Source organism: Aquarana catesbeiana, linkage group LG02 (genome assembly GCF_042186555.1).
Source record: "Aquarana catesbeiana isolate 2022-GZ linkage group LG02, ASM4218655v1, whole genome shotgun sequence".
NCBI classification, from domain to species: Eukaryota; Metazoa; Chordata; class Amphibia; order Anura; family Ranidae; genus Aquarana; species Aquarana catesbeiana.
In genome coordinates this window covers 95,711,374-95,734,838 of record NC_133325.1, presented here as the reverse complement: position 1 = coordinate 95,734,838, position 23,465 = coordinate 95,711,374, and the positions used below count along the sequence as shown (strand labels likewise).

The 23,465-nt window shown below is 46.6% G+C and overlaps 1 protein-coding gene across 1 annotated transcript in view; it reads left to right on the top strand.

Annotated features, from left to right (window-relative positions):
- The first annotated feature begins 15,080 nt into the window (after positions 1-15,080).
- INTS6 (integrator complex subunit 6) overlaps positions 15,081-23,465 on the top strand; it is a 133,217-nt gene continuing 124,832 nt past the window's right edge. The window contains exon 1 of the mRNA XM_073613240.1: positions 15,081-15,098. The gene's annotated coding sequence lies outside the window, so the exon portion shown is untranslated. The remainder of the gene's footprint in view (positions 15,099-23,465) is intronic.

Here is a 23,465-nt window from a genome sequence, read left to right as displayed (position 1 = left end):
CGACCAAAAGCTCACATCGGACTTTTACTGGCAGAATTTCCGATCGTGTGTATGCGGCATTAGGGCCCTTTCACACTGATGCGCTTTTGCCGCACTGAAACGCACCTTTCTAGCGGGACAAAAGCGCGTGCAAAATTACTTGCCTTTATATCCAATGAGAATTTTCACATCGCTGTGCTTTAAAAAGTCTTGGATGCTGCTTCTGTGGTGTGCTTTTAAAAAGTGCACCAAAGATGCACCTTCCATTGAAGACAATGGGAAATGCACCAAAATGCACCAAAACTGCATCCATGGTTTTTCTTTTTTTTGGTACGGTTTGGGGTCACTACACTGGTTATTAAGTAAGGGGCACCCACCGGTGGTGTCCTTAACAACCAGTGATTAGCTGATTGTTAATGGGCTGGCACATGCCCGCTACCTTAACCCCAACAGCCTCCTGCCCCCTTGATGCTCACCAGTAGTGCCAGCTGTGAATTCAATCCAGCCTTCCCCTGCCTCCTACCCTCACATTCTGGGAGTCAATGTTCTCTGTTGTCCTGCCCTGTCTCTACGCCTCCTCCCCCCTCCAGTGGTAGTATTGCTCCAAGAAGAGCTCGAGCATGCTGATCACTGGGGAGGCATTATCACTGGTTGTTAGGATGCCAGCGGGTTCCGGCTCCTTAACAACCACTATCTGGTGTCCTTAACAACCAATGAATAGCCGGTTGTTAAGGAGCCAGCACCCAATGGCTTCCTTAACAACCAGCTATTCACGCATATGGGTTGTAATGCAACGCATTTAAAAAGAACCCATAGAAGCACTGCTATGTAAAAGCTACTGCACTGCAGTGTGAAAGCAGAAGAGACAATGAACCACTCAGAGCACTCAACAACACCCTGGGAGTTCATTGAGAACTACAAGCAGAAAGCCGCAGAAGCTGTCAGTAGTTGTAGTTCTCCTATTCACAGAACTCTGTGAATGAATGATGCGGCCAGGCAGGAGGAACAAATTTGGGGAAAAGATAAACCGGTTTGCTGTCACTAGAGGCAACGGATCGGGGATCGGCTGCACGAGTGGGAACATGTTACATGTTCCACCCTAAAAAGGGGTGTCCCATGTAACATGTTCCCGAAGGTGAACTTATCCTATAACACTTTTATACACCGGAGAAGGATGAAAATATTGCTCTCAATCTTGAAATACATAATCTTTAGGACAAATATCATTAAAGAAATTCCACATTGTATGCTTTTGTCTGAGCCAGCCATAAATTCCAGCTCTTCCAACCACGCTTCCAGTACCGATACATTACAGGTACATTGAAACATCATGCAAAGTCTTATGCCGCGTACACACGGTCGGATTTTCCGACGGGAAATGTTCGATGGGAGCTTGATGTCGGAAATTCCGACCGTGTGTGGGCTCCACCGGACATTTTCCGTCGGAATTTCCGACAAACAAAATTTGAGATCTGGATCTCAAATTTTCCGACATCAAAATCCGTTTTTGTAAATTCCGATCGTGTGTACACAGTTCCGGCGCACAAAGTTCCACGCATGCTCGGAATCAAGCAGAAGAGCCGCACTGGCTATTGAACTTCATTTTTTCTCGGCTCGTCGTACGTGTGGTACGTCACCGCGTTCTTGGCGATCGGAATTTCTAACAAGATTTGTGTGACCGTGTGTATGCAGGACAAGTTTGAGCCAACATCCATCGGAAAAAAACATGGATTTTGTTGTCAGAATGTGCAATCGTGTGTATGCGGCATTGCGGTTACAGCCACACTCTGAATAAGAAAGCCTATCTCCTGTCAGCATGCTGTAGGGAAGCACACTTACCTTCTGTGTAGAAGCAGTGGTCTCTCTGCTGAGGCCTGAAATGCCCTCTGCTGAATCAGAATTAGAGCTCTCCAATAAGCAGGGAGCATGAGTTTGGCTGATTGCAGGGCTATAGGTCTGATTCAGCAGGGAGTGTGCTTGACCTCTGTAGAGAGATCACCAGTGACGACCGCTCTCCATTAGGGGTGCAGGGGTGCTGCCCCCCTAATCCATGGGTCTAGGCCCCATGATAAGAGCCAGAGGCTCTAATTGGCTTAAAAAAAGCGTGGGCTCGGTGTGCAGAGCTGCGCGCCGCGACTCCACCCGGTTGTGTGACATTAGCGAATTAATATTCGCTAATGTCTTTCTGCTTCTCCTCCCGGACAATCAGGACCAACTTCCTGTTTGTCAGTGAGGTGAAGCAACGGTCCCTCGATGAGTAGGTGCAGCATCAGCCTCCTAAATCGCCGCCTTCCCAGCTACATGGAGCTCACGCTGGGCACCGTCCTCCAGAGCCCATAGCAGCAGATTGCAGCATAAACAACAGCCCGAATGATGAGGATGAGCAGGATCCGGTGCATATATTGAGGAGAAGTGTGAGTACCATGGCCCGCCTGTTCTCATTCGTGCGTGGGGGGGGTTGGTATGTGCCAGTGAGGGGGGGGCAGGCTTGTTTGCCACCCCCCAAAATATTGTGCACCAGCCGCCACTGGAGACCACTGCTTTTACACACTTCTTGACAGTATGCTGGCAGGAGACAGGCTTCTCCATTCAAACTCTGGAGGCTTTCTAAGGAAAACAAACTGTAAGGCCCCTTTCACAAAATAGACAGTTAATTTTATCAGTTCAGTCACGTCAAAATGGATGAAGTATTTGTAGCAAGATCCCAGGCCTCCTTTGGTCTAATGAGAACCTCCAGGGCCAGAGATAACTGACATCCTTCTGTATATGGTGGGTTGTGAGGCATAATGGGTGCAAAGTAGTTAAAGTCATTGGGCTCCAGACACTTCTTGAATGCAAAAGAGATTTTTATTTCTCTTAATAGAACTTTGGGAGAGAGGGTTAGGGCTAGGACACCCTTAGGTAGTTGCAAGATTAATTGGCAGACTCCGAGACTTCGACAGGAGGACAGCCATGCAGGGAAAGGCATCCAGCAAGACACCACTTCTGCATGTGTAGGAATGCTGTCTTGTATGGCAACACTCTTTAACAGTTCCTAACACAAGTTGTAACAGTTACTTCACTTCCACTACAATCACTTCTTGTAGTTCTTCAGATCACTGAGCTCCCAGTCTCTCTTACTAGACTAGATGATTCTCTGCCACTGAATCCTTTGAGCTCCTTCAATCTTCACTGTAGTATCTTCCTCAAGCGTTATCCCTGCTTCTCTGCTGGGTCCATAGCTTGGCACTTAAGATACTCCTCAGCAGGGGCGGACTGACCATTCGGTCACTCGGTCGCCGACCGAGGGCCCGACGTCAGGAGGGGCCCCATGAGCGGCTCAGTCAGTAGTGGAAAAAAGCCGCCCGCTGCACCGCACGAAAACCCGTCCTCCTGCATTATTTCAGCTCCCAGCACCGCAGCCAGCCCGCTGCCGAGCAGACCTCAGCTTAGGCTGAGAGAGGCTCTGTCAGCAGGGAGGGGCGGGGCAGGGAGCTCCACTGACGCTCTGACCCTGCCCTGCCCCGCCCCTCCTCATGTAGTCTGAGTGTGTTCCTAATTAGAGCGTCTCTCCTGCACTTGTGAGAGCTCCGCTCTGGACCACAAAGATCACCGCCCCTACCGACGAAAGCCCCGCCCCCTACCGACGAAAGCCCCGCCCCCCACCGACAAAACTCCGCCCCCTACCGACGAAAGCTCCGCCCCTGGACCTCTGAGAGCGGGAGGTGAGCCCGACTGGTCAGGTAGGTCCTTCTGCCTACATTATATACACGGCCTGTAGACCTCTTTTTTTCCCTAAACCATCCCTGGAAATGTTGTTTACCCCCCTGTATAGCTGTGCATTGCTGAAAGTTTAAATTTTAAAACTGGCTACCTGGTCATCTCCTGTAGTCGCATCCCCAGTCTCTGGTCATTTCTTGTAGTCGCATCCCCAGTCTCTGGTCATCTCCTGTAGTCACATTCGCAATCTGGTTATCTCCTGTAGTCGCATCCCCAGTCTCTGGTCATCTCCTGTAGTCGCATTCGCAGTCTGGTCATTTCCTGTAGTCGCATTCGCAGTCTGGTCATTTCCTGTAGTTGCATTCGCAGTCTCTGGTTATCTCCTGTAGTCGCATCCCCAGTCTCTGGTCATTTCCTGTAGTCGCATTCGCAGTCTGGTTATTTCCTGTAGTCGCATCCCCAGTCTCTGGTTATTTCCTGTAGTCGCATTCGCAGTCTCTGGTTATCTCCTGTAGTCGCATCCCCAGTCTCGCGGTTATTTCCTGTAGTCGCATTCGCAGTCTTTGGTTATTTCCTGTTGTCGCATCCCCAGTCTCTGGTTATTTCCTGTAGTCGCATCCCCAGTCTCTGGTTATTTCCTGTAGTCGCATTCGCAGTCTGGTTATTTCCTGTAGTCACATTCGCAGTCTGGTTATTTCCTGTAGTCGCATTTGCAGTCTCTGGTCATCTCCTGTAGTCGCATCCCCAGTCTCTGGTCATCTCCTGCAGTCGCATTCGCAGTCTGGTTATTTCCTGTAGTCGCATTCGCAGTCTCTGGTTATCTCCTGTAGTCGCATCCCCAGTCTCTGGTTATTTCCTGTAGTCGCATTTGCAGTCTTTGGTTATTTCCTGTTGTCGCATCCCCAGTCTCTGGTTATTTCCTGTAGTCGCATCCCCAGTCTCTGGTTATTTCCTGTAGTCGCATTCGCAGTCTTTGGTTATTTCCTGTTGTCGCATCCCCAGTCTCTGGTTATTTCCTGTAGTCGCATTCGCAGTCTGGTCATCTCCTGTAGTCGCATCCCCAGTCTCTGGTCATCTCCTGTAGTCGCATTTGCAGTCTCTGGTTATCTCCTGTAGTCGCATTCGCAGTCTCTGGTTATCTCCTGTAGTCGCATCCCCAGTCTCTGGTTATTTCCTGTAGTCGCATTCGCAGTCTGGTTATTTCCTGTAGTCGCATTCGCAGTCTCTGGTTATCTCCTGTAGTCGCATCCCCAGTCTCTTTTTATTTCCTGTAGTCACATTCGCAGTCTGGTTATTTCCTGTAGTCGCATTCGCAGTCTCTGGTTATCTCCTGTAGTCGCATCCCCAGTCTCTGGTTATTTCCTGTAGTCGCATTCGCAGTCTGGTTATTTCCTATAGTCGCATTCACAGTCTCTGGTTATTTCCTGTAGTCGCATCCCCAGTCTCTGGTCATCTCCTGCAGTCGCATTCGCAGTCTCTGGTTATTTCCTGTAGTCGCATTCGCAGTCTCTGGTTATCTCCTGCAGTCGCATCCCCAGTCTCTGGTTATTTCCTGTAGTCGCATTCGCAGTCTTTGGTTATTTCCTGTTGTCGCATCCCCAGTCTCTGGTTATTTCCTGTAGTCGCATTCGCAGTCTGGTTATCTCCTGTAGTCGCATCCCCAGTCTCTGGTCATCTCCTGTAGTCGCATTTGCAGTCTCTGGTTATCTCCTGTAGTTGCATTCGCAGTCTCTGGTTATCTCCTGTAGTCGCATCCCCAGTCTCTGGTTATTTCCTGTAGTCGCATTCGCAGTCTGGTTATTTCCTGTAGTCGCATTCGCAGTCTCTGGTTATTTCCTGTAGTCGCATCCCCAGTCTCTGGTCATCTCCTGTAGTCGCATTCGCAGTCTCTGGTTATCTCCTGTAGTCGCATTCGCAGTCTCTGGTTATCTCCTGTAGTCGCATCCCCAGTCTCTGGTTATTTCCTGTAGTCGCATTCGCAGTCTGGTTATTTCCTGTAGTCACATTCGCAGTCTCTGGTTATTTCCTGTAGTCGCATCCCCAGTCTCTGGTTATTTCCTGTAGTCGCATTCGCAGTCTGGTTATTTCCTGTAGTCGCATTCGCAGTCTCTGGTCATCTCCTCTAGTCGCATTCGCAGTCTCTGGTTATCTCCTGTAGTCGCATTCGCAGTCTCTGGTTATCTCCTGTAGTCGCATCCCCAGTCTCTGGTTATTTCCTGTAGTCGCATCCCCAGTCTCTGGTTATTTCCTGTAGTCGCATTCGCAGTCTCTGGTTATTTCCTGTAGTCGCATTCGCAGTCTGGTTATTTCCGGTAGTCGCATTCGTAGTCTCTGGTTGTCTCCTGTAGTCGCATCCCCAGTCTCTGGTTATTTCCTGTAGTCCCATTCGCAGTCTTTGGTCATCTCCTGTAGTTGCATCCGTAGTCTCTGGTTATCTCCTGTAGTCATTTATGATATCTATGGCTATGCATATTTCTTGAATCCATATTGAGCACTATATTTGATTGGCTGTTTGCTTCTGCTTAGGCCTGGCAAACACGCACAATCGCATATGATTACGACTCCATCATCATGTGCGTGATTGTGATGCGTGTGTGCCAAGCAGAAGCAGCCAATCAAATATAGTGCTCAATATGGATTAAATAAATAGTGGGAAGATTGTTCCTTCCATTGGTGGTCAGTGGGAAGAATGTTCCTTACATTGGTGGTCAGTGAGAAGAATGTTCCTTACATTGGTGGTCAGTGAGAAGAATGCTCCTTACATTGGTGGTCAGTGAGAAGAATGTTCCTTACATTGGTGGTCAGTGGGAAGAATGTTCCTTACATTGGTTATCAGTGGGAAGAACGTTCCTTACATTGGTGATCAGTGGGAAGAATGTTCCTTACATTGGTGGTCAGTGAGAAGAATGTTCCTTACATTGGTGGTCAGTGGGAAGAATGTTCCTTACATTGGTTATCAGTGGGAAGAATGTTCCTTACATTGGTGATCAGTGGGAAGAATGTTCCTTACATTGGTGGTCAGTGAGAAGAATGTTCCTTACATTGGTGATCAGTGAGAAGAATGTTCCTTACATTGGTGATCAGTGAGAAGAATGTTCCTTACATTGGTTATCAGTGGGAAGAATGTTCCTTACATTGGTGATCAGTGGGAAGAATGTTCCTTACATTGGTGGTCAGTGAGAAGAATGTTCCTTACATTGGTGGTCAGTGAGAAGAATGTTCCTTACATTGGTGATCAGTGAGAAGAATGTTCCTTACATTGGTGGTCAGTGGGAAGAATGTTCCTTACATTGGTGATCAGTGAAAATTATATAAAGTTAAGAAAAATAATTAAAAAAAAATGTAAAGCACCCCCATGATCCCAGCACATGCTCTATATGAAAAGCTTTATGTAGGATGAGCACATGTATGTAAACATGTGTCTATAGACGCAAATGCTGGACACGGGAGCCCACCTGCAAGGTAACCCCCCCCCCCCCCCCGGGAGAGCGCTTCTCCTAGGGAGTTATCTGATGTGGGGAGGAGCCGCGAGAGCCACCCCCAGATGTCGAGGTTCGGGGCCACTCTGTGCGAAACGAGCTGCACAGTGAAGGTAAGTATGATATGTTTGTTATTTAAAAAAACCAAAAAAAAAAACGAGCCTTTACAATCACTTTAATTTTGGTAAGGTACCGTTGTTGCACTTTCTTTAATGTAATTCTGTGACGAACGCATGTAGTGTGGGCAGTGCAAAATGTAGGTGCGGATTTGTGTGGGTGTGGCTTGAGTGTGGGTGGGAACACATGAGCGGGGACAGGGGGCCCCAGGATCTCCTATTGCCCGGGGGCCCCATGAGTTGTCAGTCCGCCCTTGCTCCTCAGGCTTCACCTCACTGGCCCACTCAGTCCCTAGCTTGACACACAAGGCTGCTCTGCAAGCGTCACCTCCGCTGGCTGGGCCCCTGGCTTGATACCCACTGAAGTGTCCCGATCCTTCACCGTCCCCGGTTGGTTAGAATACTACTCCGGTACTTGCTTCAGTTACTCACTGTGGTCCCTGGTAATAAGGCGGTCAGTCCCTTAGTGGTGACAGCTTCCCCTCTACCTCTGACCACGACAGGTTCTCCGGCCGACAGAACCGTCACTTCTGGTTGAACTGCAAACTGCAATCCCAACCCTGCACTGCTCTCTTGCTTTTGAATAGGCCCTCAAACAGCCTAGCAGCCAGATGTGCCTGGGATAGGCCCAATCTCTGGCCTAGAAGCCTGGGCAATACAACACATGTCCATCCAGACAGCCGTCCAGGTGGCACAGAATACTGATCACCTGACTCTACCCAACTATATAAATTCTCCCAGCAGGCAAAGGGATTTAAGAAAACCCCTGCCCATTGGCTGGGATACCCCATATACCCATAATCTGACCTTGCAGTGCCCTTCTTATATCTACCTGCTGAAGATCACAGGTCGTCCTTCAGGGTGGATCACCCCAACAACTGCAACTTTAGCCAACATGGCTCAGATGGGCACTCCATGTATCTGCTGGCAGCATTCAGTCCAGCACAATCCGGGCAATACAGCTCTCTGGAATGTTCTCCACAAGCAGAAACTTGAACGTGAGTGTGAAGTGGTTGTCAGCATAGCATCCATAACATCACACAACACATATTTGTAATCCACATTAAAGGTAACAGGAACATCTGGATGGCATTTACCAATAGTACCCGGGATCGGGCAGAATTACCGACTCTCCCTTTGCCTTCACCGTAGTGACAGAGTGCTCAAAGTCCTTCCGGTAAAGTTACATTATTTACATTATTCCAACAAAAATTCGTAGGAACAGGTAACAATGGAGCCCTCAATCCCCAGCTACTTGGCTGTATTCAACTATGGAAATTTACTCCTAAGATTCTTGAGGCAGTGCTGATCCCACCAACGATAGGAACACTTTTCCCTTAAAGTTGGGAAGTGGACAGTACAATGTGAAGATTTTCATTACCCAATGCACGGCAGCAACTTTGCATAATAGGCACTTTTATTTGTCTCGCACATTCTCCATTCTCTCTTTACTTACTGGCCTCAAGCATCGCCGGGGAGGAAACACAAGATCGCTCGCCTTGCTTGGCACGAGATGAACGAACATACTGAGCCAGTCGGGTAAGGATCGTAGGGCCGCAATCTTCCGTAGCAGTGACACCCAGGGTGGTAGTCGAGGCAGGTACCTGAGTCTCCTTAGGAGAGAGACAGGGTGCTGGCACTACCTGTTCCGGGCTAGCAGCTGCTGTAGGTGTCTCGGAGGGAACGATGGCAGCGGGAACTGACACTTCCACTGCAGGCTCTGTGAGCTCACCGGACACATCGTGCTCCTCTGAGGAGGAATCTGTCCAGGCAGGGATAGACCTACCAAAATTTGCTGCGTCGGTACTGGACGTAGGTTTCTCTACAGTGGCTTACCCATGGGCCCAATCCGCCTTCATCACCTGGGATGGCAGTGACGGTCTGGCAGCCACTACTAACAGTTCTCCACATTGATAGCACCGGCTCCAGGGACGCAAGAACAGAGCAAACCCGGAACAATGCTGGCAAACAATCCCCATAGCTGCAGAACTTTGAGAGATATACAAGGCAATCTCTCCCTTCGGCACCATCCGAATACCCGTGTCAATAATCATGGTTCCAGATGCAAAGAATCTGGCAATTTCCCATGGATCATATTCAGCAGACATCGGGTGGGGGGGCCTCGAATCCAAGAGCTCCCAGATTTCCCTTTAGGCCACAAGGTCTCAGCATGTGGACCAGAATTTTGAACCACGCCACTTCCAGTTTCTTTGAACCATTAATAATTGTAGTAATTTCACATTTTTTGGAATAGGTGTTTGGACACAAGAGCGGCAACCGAATACAGTCCGGTGTACGCTATTATGATCGGAGATTGTTACTCCGCACCAACACTAACCAGCAAAATGGCCACTACCGATGTGCTGACAACTTTGTCCCCGTTAGCTGCTGTGCTGTGAAAACACCGAAATGTTGCTTTATCGGACTGCATTCGGTTGCCGCTGTTGTGTCCAAACACAAAGTTGTCCAAATGTCCAATTACTGTGGGTTTAAAGAAACCAGAAGTGACGTGGTTCGATTTTCTGCCGAGTTGAGTATTTTGTCAGGACACCTGCCTAGAATACAACATTATGGGCTCTAGATCAGTGGTTCTCAACCTGGGGTCGGGACCCCCTCGGGGGTCGAATGAGGATTTGCCAGGGGTCACCGAATCCTGGGCTGTTTCTGAATCCCGCACCGCTCTCCCAACCTTTTTGCAGCTGCCCAGCAGGGCTGTCCCTGGAGCCCATGGCTGCCCACTCAGCCTCTTCCATTCGGTTCATGGCATGGCTGGGGGGCAGAGACTAGGGGTCAGCTGACTGGTGAGGAATGTAAAGTGGGAGGGGCTGGAGGAGACCCTATCTCCTGATTTCGGCATAGGTGTCACTGCTACGAGACACCACGAAGTCGGAGACACAGTGAGTAACACTACATAGTTGCCATTAAAAGTCTCCACTACAGTTCTCAGATCAGCAGATGACCTTGATCAAGAGCACCTAAGTTGGCTAATCAGAAAGCACTGCCACTCATCCCAACTCCCCGCCAGCACTGCCACTTATCCCATCCCCCCGCCCCCCACCAAGGAGTAAGAGAAGGAAAAAAAATAGAGAATACATGGAAGGGAGAGGAAAAGAGGGGGAGGAACAAAGAAAAAGGGAGAGAAAGAATAAGAAAGATGGCTAGAGAGAGAAATGGAGAAAAAAAAACAAGAAATTAGGATAGAGAGAGATAAAAGGGAAAGAAAGGAGAACAACAAGAAAGAGTGATACATCCTAAAATGTACCATAGGGGGTTTTAATACTGTACGAGTGTAAGGGACTCAGGGAGCGCTAAACGTCCGTGGGTTAGGGGCACAAATTACTTGTCTTGCCTTGGGTGCTGACAACCCACGCTACGTTAGGGCGTTTTACTGTTAGGGGTCCCCACAACTTGGGAAATTTTATCAAGGGGTCACGGCACTAGAAAGGTTGAGAACCACTGCTCTAGATGGAGTGGAGGATCATAGGAAATAAACACTATGATTATCATCTTCATCTAGTGGCCATAATGTGGTATTTTTGTTTTACTCATGCTATTCTTATGAACAGAGAGCATCCAACCCAGAAAGAAAATAGCCTTATAAATGAAGTTTGGATGCCTGCACAGAGCTAGTTTAGCTCCAAATGCATTAGCCAGCTTTCATTTCCCTACACTGTTTTCATCATGTCATATTCTTTCTTTCATGGAAGATTTTTCTTGAAGGTGTTTCAAGTAATGCGACCGTCTGAACTTCCTTTATACTGTTTATGTCAGCTGCGAGCTAGACCAGCACCTGAACAGTGTGTTAGCGGCGGATTGGGAGCAACCTGACCAGGAGCGGTGCTTCTTGTGTTTGGTGTTCCAAAGAAAATAGGTTAGTATTAGTAACATTGCATTTTGCTTATCGAATGTATAATGTTTCCCAGGACGAATAGCCCTGCAATTTTTTTTTTAAATACCCCCTTTGTGTTGTGCATTTGCCCTGACTTGGTAACATTTGGCTATTTAGTAAAATATCCTCTACTAGCTTCAATACAAAACACAGAACTTAATTTCATTTCATCTGTTCTTCGAAAAAAGTCTAAGAATTGTGTATGTATGTATATATATATATATATATATATATATATATATATATAAACTGTTTTCTTGCTTCACTGTTGATTCATTACCAAGTGCAGTGCTATAGCGTGACTTGTTTATCTGCAGAAACAGGAGCATAATAACCTTTATACTTAGCTAAAGAGAATATCTTCTAACCACTAGGGGGAACCTTTCCCTTTGACAATTCAAAGTTCACTATGGTTACAGAATTTATTGCAGGTACTCATAATGTGAGAACAATTATCAATGTTGTATGCAATGCTAGAAAAAGTGTGCAAATTCATTAAATGAGGTGAAATTCCACATTCCAAAAAAAAATCCTTGCAACATGAATAACTATTTTTAAATTAATTATACTATAATTGTATGAAAGGTACAGAACAGCTGTTTGGAAAATAAAACCAACGCAGCACAACATGCAGAGTAGAGTGACATTTATATAATATACAGTGTACAGTGGCATATCATACAGAGTGCAGCAATCCAAAGTTTGTAACATACACCATAGCATACAGAGTACAATAGTCTGGAGTGCGTAAGATACAGCATAGCATACAGAGTACAATAGTCTGGAGTGTGTAACTTCAAGCACAGCTTACAAAGTGCAGTGGTTTGTAGTATGTGATGTATGAGAATACAGAGTTTAGCAGTCTGGAATATACAACTAATGCACACAGAGTGTAAACATCTGGAGAATGTAATGTACAGGACAGCATATAGAGTGCAGCAGTGTTAATTATAAAATGTACAACACATTCTGAAGTACATAATGAGCAGCAGTATGTAACTTACAGAACAGTGTACAGAATAGAAAAGTCCATGATGTGTAATGTACAGCAGAGCATACAAACTAAAGCCCCTGTGACCAAGCCCCGGTGGCCGGGACGAAACGCATCAGGGTGTGTGGCCTGAGTGGCACTGGCTTAGACCACAAAAATCTAACATATTCTTTGAGCACAGGCTTGGTCTTGAGTGGCTTCTTAAACATTATATTCAAGCATCCTGGAATAGTGAATGGATGCCTGCTCCCATATCCTGGATACCGGTAGGGAAACATTACAGCCTCTGCTTGGAGCAGCACTTCAAGCTCTTCATTATCATACAAACTGAAGCAGTTTGGAATATGTAACAGTGGTGTGTAGGGTATACAACATGCACTACAGTATTTAGGAGTGGGTAGTATACAAAAAAAGATTTCTGTACAGAAAGGAACAGTTCACAGTATGTGATACATCACACACAGAATGGGCAGGCCTGCAGTATGTAGCAAACAGAAAAGCCTATAGGGTGGCCCACAGTATTTAAAGTGGTATTAAACGTCCGGCTTTTTAAATAAAAACAAAAAAACCCCCCAAAAATGTCATACTTTCCTGCTGTGTGCAATGGTTTTTCACAGAGCAGCACCGTTCCTCCTGGCTCCTCCCAGAGCAAGCCACTTGCTCTGGAGGCACTGGTGCATACTCGCTCCTTAGCTCTGCTCTATGCATCCATAATACGCATAGAGCCATGACTCGGCCCCTCCCCCGCTCTCTCATCATTGGCTCACTGGCTGTGACAGCGGGGGGAGCCAATGGTTCCCACTGCTGTCTCAGCCAATGACGAGAGGGAGACCTGGGATAGCCGAGGCTCTGGTGCACAACGCTGGAGCTCAGGTGAGTATTAGGAGGGATGTGCATGTATGCAAGGACGTCTTTAACGCAGAGAAAACGGGGCATCTGCCCAGGGCCCTGCCATTGTTGGGGGCCCAAAGCCATACCTCCCAACTTTTTATGATGAAAATGAGGAACACCTATTAGCAAAAGAATGTAAGTATAGGACACACACCCCTGCCATGCTCCCTTAAAGGAGAATTCTACAAAAAAATGATTCATTAAACCCACAAGTGCTTTTTTTTTAACCACTATTATTCCTTTATATTGGCTTTTGGCAATTACAAATGCAACAATTTAAAAATTGGATGAAAGGTTTAGCACTGGGAAACTTTTTGAAAGATAAATAGTGTATTTTATATACAGCTATATAGATCAGACCAAAATGAGGGACACATGAGGAGGAATGAGAGACAGAGGGACATTGCTCCAAATCAGAGACAGTCCCTCGAAATCAGAGACAGTTGGGAGCTATGCCAGAGCAGCTGCCTCTGGAGCCTGTGCTGCCTGCTGGCTTTTTTCAGCTGAGTTCCTCCACCTCAATGATCTGGGGCTGGCTGCTGAGCTGCTCGCTACTGTCACTTGTAAATACAGAAGCGTAGCTTCTGTATTTACAAGTGACAGCGCTCTTCTCCCAGTGGCAGCCGTTTAGAACCCTCTCTGCTCTGCAAAACAACTCGTCTATCTATCTCTATAGGAGAGCAGTGAGAGAGGAGAGAGCAGAGGGGGGAGGGGGGTGGGGGATATACACAGGCAGAAGCTGCTCCACGGACATGCAGTAAGCTACAACTTCTCTTCTGCAGCCCCACTCTGATGTTATTTAGGTGGTCGGAATGCTCAGTATTGGAAGGGGAGGAGGGGGGATTGATGCCAGAGGAATGCTGTTGAGGGTGAGCTGAAAACTGGAATCTGGGGGGAGGAAAGCTCTGTATTTTGGGGGAAGGGGGGACTTGGATGTACACAGATCACCCCTCAATCCTGCACTCCATACACAGATCACCCCTAAACCCTGCACTCCATACACAGATCACCCCTCAATCCTGCACTCCATATACAGATTACCCCTCAATGCTGCACTCCATACACAGATCACCCCTAAACCCTGCACTCCATTTACAGATCACCCCTAAACCCTGCACTCCATACACAGATCACCCCTTAATCCTGCACTCCATACACAGATCACCACTCAATCCTGCGCTCCATACACAGATCACCCCTCAATCCTGCACTCCATACACAGATCACCCCTCAATCCTACACTCCATACACAGATCATTCCTAAACCCCTGCACTCCGTACACAGCTCAACCCTCAATCCTGCACTCCATACACAGCTCAACCCTCAATCCTGCACTCCGTACACAGCTCAACCCTCAATACTGCACTCCGTACACACCTCACCCCTCATTCCCGCACTCCGTATACAGCTCACCACTCAATCCTGCACTCCGTACACAGCTCAACCCTCAATCCTGCACTCCGTACACACCTCACCTCTCATTCCTGCACTCCGTATACAGCTCACCCCTCAATGCTGCACTCTGTACACAGCTAACCCCTCAATCCTGCACTCCTGGGATCTGTACACAGCTCACACCTAAACCCTGCACTCTGTACACAGCACACCCCTAAACCCTGCACTCCATACACAGTTCACCCCTCAATCCTGCACTCCGTACCTAGCTCAACCCTCAATCCTGCACTCCATACATAGCTCACCCTTCAATCCTGCACACTGTAGATAGCACACCCTTTAACCCTGCACTCTGTACGTAGCTCACCCCTCCACACTGCTCTACGGCAGGCGGCATGACTTGTTATTTATTTCTGGCAGCCTGTTCTCAGGGATACTGCTCCTATTGGGCTCTGTTCCTAGCTGCACTCAGTTCATAGCTGTGTGTGCTTTGCTCTGCTCATTGCTAATATCAAGTTCTATGAGTTTACTGTCTATTGGCAGGTCCCCTCACCTCCCCAGTCCATGGTGTGAAGGCAGTGAGAAGATGATGTGCTGTAACCTTCAGCAACCAATCAGTGAGCCGTATTGATGTGCTGTGACCTCTAGCAACCAATAGGTAAGTGGTAATGATGCACAGTAACCTCTAGCAACCAATAAGTAAGTGGTAATTATGCACAGTAACCTCTAGCAACCAATCACTGAGCTGTAAGAATGTGCAGTAACCTCTTGCAACCAATCAGTGAGCGGTAAACATGTAACCTCTAGCAACCAGTGAGCGGTAAGGATGTGCAGTAACCTCTAGCAACCAAACGGTTAGCAGAAATGATATGCTGTAACCTCTAGCAACTAATCGATGAGTCGTAATGTGTGCTGTAACCTCTAGCTTCCAGTTAATGAGCAGTAATGATATGCTGTAACCTCTGGCAACCAATCACAATTGCTGCCTGACCTGATTTTGAGTGTAGCTGCTATTTATTGTATGTCTCAGAGCAGGGGGGCTTGATTGAAGCTGGGGGGGCAAAAAAAAATGTCTGCCCAGGGTCCAATCAATATTAAATTAGCTTTGTTACCCTTCTCTGTACTCACTCCATTTCCAGTACATCCTTCCTCAGGACTGGTGCCCAGAACTGAACAGCATACTCCAGGTGAGGCCGGACCAGAGTTGAGTTAATCCGCTTTTTAATTTGCATGCCATTGCTGAGCCTATCATCTACTAGGACCCCCAGGTCCTTTTCCATCCTTGGTTCCCCCAGAGGTTCACCCCCAATGAGTAGATTGCAATTATATTTTTGCCACCCAAATCCATTATTTTACATTTTTCCACATTAAACCTCATTTGCCATGTAATTGACCACCCCATTAATTTGTTGAGATCTTCTTGCAAGGTTTTCACATCTTGCGGAGAAGTTATTGCCCTGCTTAGCTTAGTATCGTCCGCAAATACAGAGATTGAACAGTTTACCCCATCCTCCAGGTTATTTATGAACAAATTAAATAGGATTGGTCCCAGCACAGAACCCTGGGGGACCTCACTTTCCACCCCTGAACATTCTGAGTACTCCCCATTTTTCACCACCCTCTGAACTCACCCTTGTAGCCAGTTTTCAATCTATGTACTCACCCTATGGTCCATGCCAATGGACCTTACTTTGTACAGTAAACGTTTATGTGGTACTGTGTCAAATGCTTTTGCAAAATCCAGATACACCACGTCTACGGGCTTCCCTTTATCTAGATGGCAGCTCACCTCCTCATAGAATGTTAATAGATTGGTTTGGCAAGAACGATTCTTCATGAATCCATGCTAAAGCTTGTATATAGTCTGTTATCAGCCCCTCCAAGAGCTTGCATACTATTGATGTTAGGTTAACTGGTCTGTAATTCCCAGGGATGTATTTTGGCCCTTTTTTCACCACTTAACCACTGGGCACTTACAGTGGGGCAAAAAAAAATGTAGTCAGCCACCAATTATGCAAGTTCCCCCACTTAAAAAGATACGAGAGGCCTGTAATTGTCATCATAGGTATACCTCAACTATAAGAGACAAAATGTGGAAACAAATCCAGACAATCACATTGTCTGATTTGGAAAGAATTTATTTGCAAATTATGGTGGAAAATATGTATTTTGTCAATATCAAAAGTTCATCTCATTACTTTGTTATATATCCTTTGTTGGCAATGACAGAGGTCAAACATTTTCTGTAAGTCTTCACAAGGTTGTCACACACTGTTCCTGGTATGTTGGCCCATTCCTCCATGCAGATCTCCTCTAGAGCAGTGATGTTTTGGGGCTGTCGCTGGGCAACACAGACTTTCAACTCCCTCCAAAGGTTTTCTATGGGGTTGAGATCTGGAGACTGGCTAGGCCACTCCAGGACCTTGAAATGCTTCTTACGAAGCCACTCCTTCGTTGCCCGGGTGGTGTGTTTGGGATCATTGTCATGCTGAAAGACCCAGCCACGTTTCATCTTCAATGCCCTTGCTGATGGGAGGAGGTTTACACTCAAAATCTCGCGATACATGGCCCCATTCATTCTTTCATGTACATGGATCAGTCGTCCTGTTTCCTTTACAGAGAAACAGCCCCAAAGCATGATGTTGTCACCCCCATGCTTCACAGTAGGTATGGTGTTCTTTGGTTGCAACTCAGCATTCTCTCTCCTCCAAACACGACGAGTTGTGTTTCTATGAAATAGTTCTACTTTCACTGGTTTCATCTGACCATATGACATTCTCCCAATCCTCTTCTGGATCATCCAAATGCTCTCTAGCAAACCTCAGATGGGCCCGGACATGTATTGGCTTAAGCAGGGGGACACATCTGGCACTGCAGGATCTGAGTCCCTGGCGGCGTAGTGTGTTACTGATTGTAGCCTTTGTTACGTTGGTCCCAGCTCTCTGCAGGTCATTCACTTGGTCCCCCTGTGTGGTTCTGGCATTTTTGCTCACCGTTCTTGTGATCATTTTGACCCCACGGGGTGAGATCTTGCGTGGAGCCCCAGATCGAGGGAGATTATCAGTGGTCTTGTATGTCTTCCATTTTCTAATTATTGCTCCCACAGTTGATTTCTTCACACCAAGCTGCTTGCCTATTGCAGATTCAGTCTTCCCAGCCTGGTGCAGGTCTACAATTTTGTTTCTGTTGTCCTTCGACAGCTCTTTAGTCTTCACTATAGTGGAGTTTGGAGTGTGGCTGTTTGAGGTTGTGGACAGGTGTCTTTTATACTGATAACAAGTTCAAACAGGTGCCATTAATACAGGTAATGAGTGGAGGACAGAGGAGCCTCTTAAAGAAGAAGATACAGGTCTGTGAGAGCCAGAAATCTTGCTTGTTTGTAGGTGACCAAATACTTATTTTTCACCATAATTGGCAAATAAATTCTTTCAAAAATCAGATCTGGATTTGTTTCCACATTTTGTCTCTCATAGTTGAGGTATACCTATGATGACAATTCCAGGCCTCTTATCTTTTTAAGTGGGAGAACTTGCACAATTGGTGGCTGACTAAATACTTTTTTGCCCCACTGTAAACCCCCTTCCTAACCAAACCAATTTTCAGCTTTTGGTGCTCTCACATTTTGAATGACAACAATGTACCTATATGAAATTTTTGTCCTTTTTTTTCACATAAATAGAACTTTCTTTTGGTGATATTTAATCACCGCTGGATTTTTTATTTTTTGCGCTATAAAAGAAAAAAGACCAAAAATTCTGTAAAAAAATGAATTTTTCTTTGTTTCTGTTATACAATTTTGCAAATTAGTAATTTTTCTTCATATATTTTGGCCAAAATTTATACTGCTACATATCTTTGGTAAAAATAACCCAAATCGGTGTATATTATTTGGTCTTTGTGAAAGTTATAGAGTCCACAAGCTATGGTGCCAATCTCTGAAAATTGATCACACGTTTTTTCTCACAATTCTTTGCAAAATCAATTTTTTTTTTTTTTTCACAAAATTGTTATATTAGCAGGTTATTTTTTCACACACAGCATATGCATAGCACAATTTACATCCCAAAACACATTCTATTATTCCTCCTGGGTATGGTGATACCACATGTGTGAGACTTTTACACAGTGTGTGCACATACAGAGGCCCAACATGCAGGGAGCGGCATCAGGTGTTCTTGGAGCATAAATTACACATATAATTTCTTGACTACCTCTTATGCCCCGTACACACGGTCGGATTTTCCGATGGAAAATGTCCGATTGGAGCGTGTTGTCGGAAATTCCGACCGTGTGTGGGCTCCATCGGACATTTTCCATCGGATTTTCCGACACACAAAGTTGGAGAGCAGGAGATAAAATTTTCCGACAACAAAATCCATTGTCGGAAATTCCGATCGTGTGTACACAAATCCGACGGACAAAGTGCCACGCATGCTCAGAATAAATAAAGAGATGAAAACTATTGGCCACTGCCCCGTTTATAGTCCCGACGTACGTGTTTTACGTCATTGCGTTCAGAACGATCGGATTTTCCGACAACTTTGTGTGACCGTGTGTATGCAAGACAAGTTTGAGCCAACATCCGTCGGAAAAAATCCTTGGATTTTGTTGTCGGAATGTCCGAACAAAGTCCGACCGTGTGTACGCCCTATTACACTTTTGAAGGCTCTGGAGCACCAGGACTATCGAAGCGCCCCAAAAATGACCCCATTTTGGAAAGAAAACAACCCAATGTATAATCTATGATGCATATCGAGTCTTTTGAACATGTCATTTTTTCTACAAGTTTTTGGAAAATGTGTAAAGAAAATAAAAACGCATTTTTTTTTTTATACACAACGTTGTCCATTTACTGTACACAATGTTTCTAACACATAGCATGTACATACCAAAAATTACACCCCAAAATAGATTCTCCTACTCCTCCTGAGTACTGCGATACCACATGTGTGAGACTTTTCCTCAGCGTGGCCACATACAGAGGACCTACATGCAGGGAGCACCATCAGGTGTTCTAGGGACAAAAGTTTCAAATCTAATTTGACTACCTATTGCACTTTTGTGAGGCACTGTAGTGCCATGGATGTGGCATGGATGATAACTGATATGGCATGGATGAGCATGAATGGGGATGGATGAGCCGTGGATGGGGATGGCTAAGCATGAATGAGTATGGCTGAGTATGGCCGGGTACAGCTGAGTATGGCTGGGTATGGCTGAGTATGGCTGGATACGGCTGAGTATGGCTGAGTATTGCTGGGTATTGCTGGCTATGGCTGAGTATGGATGGGTATGGCTAATTATGGATGGGGGTGGATGGGATGGCTGAGCATGGATGGATGGATGAGTATTGCTGAGGATGGATGGATGGCTGAGCATGGATGGATGGATTAGTATGCTGAGTATGGATGGCTGAGCATAGATGGATGGATGAGTATGCTGAGTATGGGTGGCTGAGCATAGATGGATGAGTATGCTGAGTATGGATGGCTGAGCATGGATGGATGGATGAGTATGCTGAGTATGGATGGGTGAGCATGGATGGATGGATGAGTATGCTGAGTATGGATGGATGGATGAGTATGCTGAGTATGGATGGGTATGCTGAGCATGGATGGGTGAGCATGGATGTATGGATGAGTATGCTGAGTATGGATGGGTGAGCATGGATGGATGGATGAGTATGCTGAGTATGGATGGATGGATGAGTATGCTGAGTATGGATGGGTATGCTGAGCATGGATGGGTGAGCATGGATGGATGGATGAGTATGCTGAGTATGGATGGATGAGTATGCTGAGTATGGATGGAATACAGTCTTATATACAGTAGAAGAGGAGGCCCCCCCTCCTGCTCATTTTACTCTAACAATACAACTGTAACCAGAAACAGAATTAACATGAGCTAATTAACTAATCCCTTAAAGCAGCCGATGTGACTCTGTGCCCTCCTGAGCATTGTATGATTAATCAGGATTTCACTACAGGTCAGACTCGTCACCGAGCTTCACACATTAGTATAAACACAGGACACCTTCTCACAATAGCAGGAGCTAATTACAATTAACAATACAAACAGTGATCTCCCCCCCTCCTCAGCCTAGTAGGCAACAAACTATAGTAGGAGTAGACTGTCCAGCTCCTACCCAGTTCTAGAGGCCAATGTGATCAGCTCTCTCAACTAACATGTTGAGTTCAGAACCAAACAAACCAAGAATAGTCTTTACATATATCCTGGGAGATATTGTGGATAAATATTACTGTCCCATTTTAAATAATCCAAGATATATTTTCTCAGTCACCCTGTGCCCAAAAGTGACTCCAGCTCCTCCCTAGCTCCCTTAGTGATGTCATCTCTCACATTCACTTGTACGTTATTCTTGATATAAAGGTAAATCCCTCCCCCCTTTTTTACCCTCTTTATCCCTGCGATAAAGGGAATACCCTTGAATGGTTGCCAGCCAATCATGAGAGCTGTTGATCCAAGTCTGAAATTCCCACAAAATCGAAATCCTCCTCGTACAACAGTATCTCTAGTTCTTCCATTTTATCCGCCGGGCTCCTGGCATCGATGAACATGCCACGCAGTTTAGACTGGTCGCATACTGTCCTCTTATTGGGTATTCCGAGATTGCAAATAGGATTTGTTACTATACTTACCTCGGGTTTATGTGCTTTAGTCAACCTACCACTAATGCCCCCAATACTACCATCTGGAATATGCTCCTCGCTGACTATCTCTACCTCTGGGCCCTCCCTCCAATTGCCTAGTTTTAAAGCCCCTCTAACTTTTCAGCCATCTTCACTCCCAACAGATCTGCACCCTCCTCATTTAGGTGAAGTCCGTCCCTTCTATAGAACTGGTGACCGACTGAGAATTTGGCCCAGTTCTCCAGGAACCCATCAGAAAGTAGACATATGCTGTTCACATACACATATCCCATTGTGCTATTACAGACCCAGGACCTTTAGGAATACGCCAAGACCCAACAAGCACCCCTTTGAATAACTTCAGATCATGCTCAAAGCAGTTAAAACTTCTTTACTGAAAGTTCAGTAGAACATGTATAACATGCAATAATGTTCTCAGCCCAATTACACCTAATTGAGGCTGCCCCAGGTTACCTGAACAGGTGAAGTAATAATGGGAATAGTCCATTCTTGGAAAGGCTCAAATGGAGAGGTCCATGTCCTTGGGATGTCCCAGTGAATCAGCATTCTATGCTGGATCACAGGTTCCAGAAAGTTCTTGCAAATGACTTGTCTTTTCTCAGGTCCCGAGTCCCCCTGGGATCCTCTTCCCTTTTATATCACACTGGAGGGAGGCTGGACTCCAGAAAAAAACAGCGAACACACACAGGGTAGGGGGTAAATCGTTAACCCCTTACCCCAATCTGGGCAGCCAAGCTAACTAGACATCCAGTAGGCCACCTGCCTACATGTACTGTACAGCACAGCATGCAGACTGGGGCAGTATTGAGTATGTAATGTACAACACTGCTGTATGAAGTATGTAATGGACAGTTCAGTAGTCCAGACTCCAGAGCATGTGCAGGAAAACACAGCTTACAGAATAGGGCAGTTTGCTGTATGTAATATACAGTACAAACAGATTGGAGTGGTTCACAGTATTTAATAAACAGAGTGTACAGGGTGGATCACTCTATAGTGTGCAACATGAAGCACTACCTATAGGGTGCTGCACAATAGTTAAGATGCAGATATTGTTTAATATGGAGAGTGGACTGCAGTATGTAATGTACAGCACAACATATAGTGTGGAGCAATCTACAGTATGTAATATACAATCTAGAATACAGATTTGAGTGGTCTGCTATATGCACCAAAATGTACACAGAGAAGCAGTCTGCAACATGTTATGCACAGCACAGCATACAAAATGCAGTAATCTGGTCTGAAGTAGAGGACTGCTTACAAAGTGGAGTTGTCTAAAGCATATAACATACAATCATTGACGTCCGCAGAACTTTTTTCGGGGGGGGCATCATTTTAGGGTCCCCCATGCACTGCCCCTTTTCGACAATGTCATTATCACATTATCATGGTCAGAGACTGCAGACATAGTACAGTCCCTGGGAAAAGTAATGGATAATGGCCCACAGACCCTCTTACCAGACCCAGCGAAACGACAACAGTGATCCCTCCGGCTGGACGATCGCTCACTCTGGGTTCCCTGGGGGAGATTCTGGTCAGTAGTGTAGCGTGTCTGTACCCTGGCAGTGGCTCAGTCTTTCTCTCTCTGGTGGCACTGGGTAGCGTGGCTCTCTCTCTGGTGGCACTGGGTAGCATGGCTCTGTCTCTGGTGGCACTGGTTAGCATGGCTCTCTCTCTGGTGACACTGGGTAGCGTGGCTCTCTCTCTGGTGGCACTGGGTAGCGTGGCTCTCTCTCTGGTGACACTGGGTAGCGTGGCTCTCTCTCTGGTGGCACTGGGTAGCGTGGCTCTCTCTCTGGCTTCCGCCCAGCACACTCCTTGTTTTTTGTCCTGTAGCACTCACTCCCTCAGCTTTTTTCCAGGCTGCAGTCTCTCAATATCTCTCTTGATCGAGCTGTAGCCTCTTCCCTGTGGAAAAATCTTCAGGACTACATGTCCCATGATGCTCTCCTCTTCTAGTCTCCTTTGATTGGCCCTCAGTTATGGCCAATGGGGAAGGAACGGAGTGGGAAGGAAGCTGGGCGGTGAGAGCCGCCATCTCTTCTCCCTGACAGGAGGGGGGGCGATTGGGGGAAACCTCTGACAGCCCGCAGCTCGCCTTTCTCCTGACACAGCTCTGCCGAGTTCTCTGCTGACTGAGCAGGGAAAAGGGCCCGCAGTCACACTACATTGTTGGGGGGGGGGCTTGGCAGCACCTTGATGATGTCACCCAGCTGGCTGCCCGCACTCCCATAGCAACACCACTGTGCTGAATGTGCCGATCCGATCCCCGATTCCAGGGGGGGGGCACTTGACCCCCCCTTGCCCCTACCTGCGGACGCCCATGCATACAATATATCACAGCATACAAA